General features: G+C 45.2%; 1 long non-coding RNA gene across 2 annotated transcripts in view; it reads left to right on the top strand.

The window, feature by feature from the left end:
• The first annotated feature begins 204 nt into the window (after positions 1 to 204).
• LOC144043187 (uncharacterized) overlaps positions 205 to 6,000 on the top strand; it is an 18,606-nt gene continuing 12,810 nt past the window's right edge. For both annotated transcript variants that reach the window (XR_013291061.1, XR_013291060.1), the window contains exons 1-2: positions 205 to 305; positions 2,928 to 2,982. This is a non-coding gene — a long non-coding RNA (uncharacterized LOC144043187). The remainder of the gene's footprint in view (positions 306 to 2,927; positions 2,983 to 6,000) is intronic.

The raw sequence follows: 6,000 nt of genomic DNA, 5'->3' as shown, positions 1-6,000 counted from the left end.
ATAATTTACATGCTTCTGTTAGCGCGATGAGTTCTGCTGCTTGTGCTGACAGATTTCCTATTAATCGTCCGCTCTTCAGTGTCTTTTGTTGTGTGACCACTGCATAGCCTGTGTTGGTGTTGCCTAGTTCATCTTTGCTTGAGGAACCATCTACAAACACTGCTTCTCCTTCTTGTAAGGGTGTGTCTAACAAATCTCTTCTTGGTTTGCAGATTTCCTCGGTGGCTTCTGTGCAACTGTGTGGTGTCCCATCTGTCTCCACTGGGAGGAGACTTGCAGGATTGAGAGTGCTGCATCTCTTGATGGTAAGATGGGGTTGGGACAACAGTACAGCTGTTAGGCCAAGATGTCTTGCTGGTGAGAGAAATGACATCTTTGTTTGAGTCAAAAGAACATCTACTGAGTGTGTTACTAGTAGAGTGGTGGGATGGAACAACACCAATTCGGCGGATGCTTGGACAGCCATTGCTGCGGCACACACTGCTTGGACACACTGGGGCAGGGCTCTGGCGACAGCATCAAGTTTCTTTGAGTAGTAGGCCACTGGTCGCATTTGTGTACCATGTTGTTGGAGTAGGACGGATGTCATGAATCCGTCTTTGCAGTCCACTGTTTGGGTAAACAGTTTCTTGTAGTCGGGTAGGCCCAAAGGGCCTGTGCTTGTGATGGTCTGTTTTATCTGATTGAACTTGTCATTAGCTATTTTCGTCCATGTGATGGGATCGGCCAGGGCGATGTCTTCTTGGTAAATTAAATCCACCAGTGGTTGCGTTATTTCGGCGAAGTCCAGAACCCATAGACGGCAAAAGTTCACTAGGCCTAGGAAGGCCATCATCTGTCTTTTGGTCTTTGGTTTGGGGGCATCAAGGATAGCTTGTTTCCGATCAGGGGTTAGTTTTCTTCCTTCTGCCGATATGATGTGACCTAAGAAAACTACTTCGGTCTGAGTCCACTGTAGTTTGGTCAGTGAGGCTTTGTTTCCTGTCTTTGCCAGGTGTTGACACAGTTTCACTGCTTCTTCTTGATTTTCTTCTTTGGTTGGACTGGCGATGAGAATGTCATCTACGTAAATCAAGATTTGAGTGGTTTCACTGTGTTCATGGAGGCTCAGACAGTTGTTGATTTCTTGAGAGAAAATGGTGGGGCTCTCTGCATAGCCTTGGGGTAGTCTCGTATAGGTGTATTTCTTTTGATTAAAGGTGAAACCAAACCAATGACGGGCAGACTCGTGCAATGGGATGGAAAAGAAGGCGTTGCTTAGATCAATTACTGTGAACCATTTCTGTTCTGGCTTCAGCGCATTGAGTAGAGTGTGGGGGTCGGGGACGCAGGGGGCTCTCTGTTTTACTGCCTGATTTACGGCTCTTAAATCGTGGACCATTCGCCAGGTCGTGGTGTCTGCTTTCTTTACTGGAAAGATTGGAGTGTTACAAGTTACCTTGGGGGCTTCTATGAGCACTCCAGCTTTTACCATGTTCATGATTACTGGTGTGATTCCTTCTTTGGCATCAGGTTTGAGTGGGTATTGATTGATTCGTGGGCGATAGTTTGTTCTTGGTTCAATTGTTACTTCTGTGGCTGTGGTCATTAGGCCCACATCGGTTTTTGACGCTGACCACAGCTGAGGTGGTATTTGATCCATGGCGTCTTTTAGTGCCAGGATCGTGGTTTCCTCCGGATGTCATGTACTTAGGTGGGTGCTGGGGACAAATGTTGTCACCCAGTTTAGTTTTTTCCTCCAGACCACGTTTCCTGATGACATGATGCGTTTAAATCTTCCATCTTGACATGGGGTCCACGGAAGTCGTTGTTCGGACCATGTTACATCTCTTATTTTTGATCCTATGTCCTTCCATCTCCAGCCTGTTGGTTTTGCCAGTGAAATGTGGAAGGGAATGCCAAAGCCTTCATATGTGGTTAATGCATATATGTAATCTGGAAAGATTACTGTGGCTGCCATCCATCCTGCCTGTTCGTCCCAAATTAGGTCCTTTATTTGGGCCCGCATGGTTGTCAATCGGGACCATTGATCAAAGAAGTCTCTGTCCTCTTTGTTCGGGGCGAAGCGGATGGTGGAGTGAAGTGGGTACGTGGTTTGGGGCACCCAATTTGAATTTGGTAGGATTTGTTCTGGCATCTGTTGCAGATTGTTTGTTACTGATGTTGGACCTTTTTGGATCGGATCCAGACTGTAGAATGGGCGTGGTTTGTCTTTTCCTTCTAGTACTAACATCTGCATTGGTGTTTCTTGTCCTCTTTTTGTCACGACCATGGCTCATGGCTTTTATCAAATCTCGTCCGATGAGGTTTTCAGGACAACGAGGCACGTAAACGAAAGTTTGATCTGGGTATTCTGTTCCGTCTTCATCAATAATGGTCAGTGGTTCGGTAAAGTAATGGATGGCTGGTCTACCTCCCACTCCTATGACCATTATTGTGCTTTTTGACAATTTGACACCTGTTGGTAGATCAGTGATCACGGAGGATTGTGCTCCTGAATCCACAATGAATTTCAATGTTGTAGTAAATGGCCCTAAGCCTAGTTTTCTTACTGCTGGGTCAATAGAGGACATCTGGCTAAACAGGACTGTCAGGTCAAGCACCTCGACGATCGTTCTGGTGTCATCAGGGTTTTCATCACTTGACCTTTCCTGCTCGCGTCATTCGGTTGGATCCCAGTGGTCAGATCTTGGGGTCTCAATTTTTTGTTTGGAGCGGCAATCTCGGGCGAAGTGGCCGTACTTGCCACAATTGTAGCACACATCCTGTCTGGTGGCTGGTCGGCCTCTTCCTCTTCCGCGTCCACGTCCTCTACCCCGATTGGGTTGGTTTTGGTAGTAAATTGGTCCAGAAGGTGGAGGAGAGGCATGTTGAAAAAATGTGTGCATGGCATTGAAGACTGATGATTGCGCTTTTTGTCTTTTTAGGTCTTCAGCGTGTGAGGCCCAAGCTACGAGATCATTCACCGGGGCAGTTCTCCAGGTGTGGTAATGTTTCTTGATAAAATTGACTGTACCGTCCACTAGTCCATCCAGGAATGTTGCCCGCAGTAATGTTTGGTATGTGCTTTGTGCCTCAGTGCTTTCTTCGATGCCACCATGTAGTTTCAGTACGTCTTGGAGGCGGTCCACATATTTTTGTGCGCTTTCTTCAGGTTCTTGGCGGCATTGGCGGACTTTAGTTAAATCAGGTGGTTTCTTGAACACTGCGATGGCTCTTTCTAAAAGAGTATTTAGGGCGTTGTCTAGTTCTTGGCCTGGTTGGTAGACTTGGCCTCGTTGGTTGGCTGGAGCAAAGGCTCCTTGGAATCTTCCAACTCGATGTCCTGCGGTCAGACGTAGGACGCTTAGTAATTCATTGCCATTGAGGTGATAGGATCCATGTAGTTCTCTAATTGCAGCTGCCCATTTTTCAACGTTGTCTTCAATGGGAGGAACTGATGCGCATGCGGCTACTTTTTCTTCTTCGGTCCATGGGCGATAGAGCAGCAAGGTCTGTGGATGAGCAGGTTGACCAGGATTTGGCATTCCATAAGCTGGGTTGGCTACAGCTACCATGGGATATGCTGCCACCTGCTGAATGTCTGGGTATAATTTTGTTGTTGCAGCCAGGACGTCTGCTGTTGGTTTGTTTGATCTTGTACGGCTTCCAATAGGAGGGGAGGCTCCGTCCCCAAAACTCGTGGAGGTGGAATTTGGGGAGGAGGTAGACGGGGTAGGCGGTTCCCGCTGTTGGTTGACGTTTACTTCCTCTTCTGGATCATTTTGCTGTCGCACTTCAGCCGGTGCATTTCCGTTGTCTCTTCGTCTGGCGCCGGTTTCTTCCGTTGGTCTTATCTTCATCTGATACATTTTTCTTTCTGTCTTTTCCTTTTTTCTTTTCTCACTTTCCAAAATGCTTTCTGCCCTCATTTTACACTGTTTTATCCACACTTCAACAGCACGTAGTTGTGCTTCCAATTTTTCTACATTCTTTCCCTTTTTAATCTTCTTTGCTCTTTTCTCCACTAAACTTTTCTTAACTTCCTCTTTGTTCCTGACATCTCTCAAAGACGGGTTAAAATCATACTTGGTCACCCAGGATTCCAGATACTTGCACGCATTAGCGTCAAAGCTTGCAATAAATTTAACATCCTGGTGTTGTTCTATTTCTTTTCTCAATGACTGGCCCATTGTATCTATTGCCGAGCGGGCAGCAGTTACTCCCTTTTTTCCTTATCTCAAAAACACACACACACACACACACACAAAAAAAACACACGCACACAAACACACACACACAAACACACACACACAAAAACTCACACACAAATACACACACACTTAGTCTTTTCTGTGGTGCACCACTTTCTAATTTAAAACCATGATTTGTGTTTTAGGCGATTATTTTTAATCGCAGTCAGTTCTGTTCTGACCTAATAAATCTTAGTTATATTGAACACAGATATTTTGGTAACCAATGAGTGGGGAGGTGTAAATTATTACGTATTTACGGCAACGTTTAATTTCCTCTACCCGGGCACCCGAAAACGACACTTTTTTTTAACAAGTTAAAAACTAGTCAATAAAAGTATTTTGGATCTCATCTAATAAAACCGTGATCCCTTTGATGCCCGGATCATATATACCATGGGTTTTTTTTCTCTTCTTCACGGGCCAACGCCCAAGCGCTTCTCTTTTACTCCCCACTTTTCTATTTTTCTCTTACTTCTTCAGTATATTTAGTGTTCCTTTTTCAAACTTCTGTGTAAATCGTGATAATTAAACAGCATAATACCTGTTAGTCCTCGGTGCCGGTCTGGTTCGCAGGACCCGGTGTCCGGGCGAACGGCCGAGGCCGGAGCGACGAGACCCGTCACGCAAGGGGAGACGCTGTCGACAGATTCTCGGTGTCCTCGGTTCGGCGGCGGTCGTCCGTCCAGATGCAGGTCCCGGGTTTCGGCACCAATTAAATGTTGGGTCTGATATTACAGATCCCCTTAGTTACTGACCGTGCACCAAGGAAAAAGGAGGCAGAAGCTGTTGCTTTGTTTTATTGCAACCGCGGCTGGGAGAGGAGAGGAGGCGCGAGACCTTAACTCACGCTCGGCTCCTTCCGACTCTCTCTCCTCCCCCGGCCACCTCGTCGCTTTTATTACAGTTAAGTTTCAGTTTCGTTTCATACGTCATGGAAAAATACAAAACATTAGAGAAAGTTGAGCGGCGCCTCTAAACGACAGTTGATAATATAAAAACACAAAAATATATACAGGATATTCTTTAAAATACACATAATGTTAAGACTACTGTTTTAAGCAACTTCACATTAAGCATTAGAGTCGAATCCTGTGGTGTTTTTACCAAGGAGAGTGAAATGTAACATTTCAAATGTTGAGTAGAATTGAATCCTGGTGAGTTTTTTATTTTTATTTGAATGTGCAAAGTTAGCTTTCCTATTTCAATGTATTGCTCGATGTCAGGATATGATGTTTGGGACTACTAGAATTGTTATTAGCTGCTATTGAAATGCTACTGTTAGCAGCAGAGGTAAAAAGTGAACGAGTGTATTTCCACATGAAATCCTAGCAGGTGCATTAGCACGCGAGCTAACCTAACAGACTTGTGGTTGGAATTTCGTTGTTGACTCCATGTGAGTTAGGTATACAATTTACTTTTTCTTTGCTGGTCTATGGGGTCGATTCCACGGACTTCCGACTTCCGTAAGTCACACACCTACGCTGTTTCCGGTTACTGTTGCGACATATAGGCCGCGTCTCAATACTCGCATTTCCATCATTGTTTCTCTCAATTGTGTGTTCCCGGTGATGGATGCGAATGTGTACAAGTAGCCCTGGATGCAGAGTGCAGTTCAAGGCGTGCCTCAACGCCGGGTGGACTTTAACGTTTGACTCCACCCATACGGCCACCCACATGGATTTTTCAAAATGGTTTAAACAATTTATTTTCCAACTAAATTTCCAGATTTAATGATGCACCGTCTTGTGACATAAAGTTGTTGTTT

This window comes from Vanacampus margaritifer, chromosome 2 (genome assembly GCF_051991255.1).
Source record: "Vanacampus margaritifer isolate UIUO_Vmar chromosome 2, RoL_Vmar_1.0, whole genome shotgun sequence".
Lineage (NCBI taxonomy): Eukaryota > Metazoa > Chordata > Actinopteri > Syngnathiformes > Syngnathidae > Vanacampus > Vanacampus margaritifer.
Note: the sequence above shows the minus strand (reverse complement) of the source record. Positions and strands in the feature narration are given on the sequence as shown.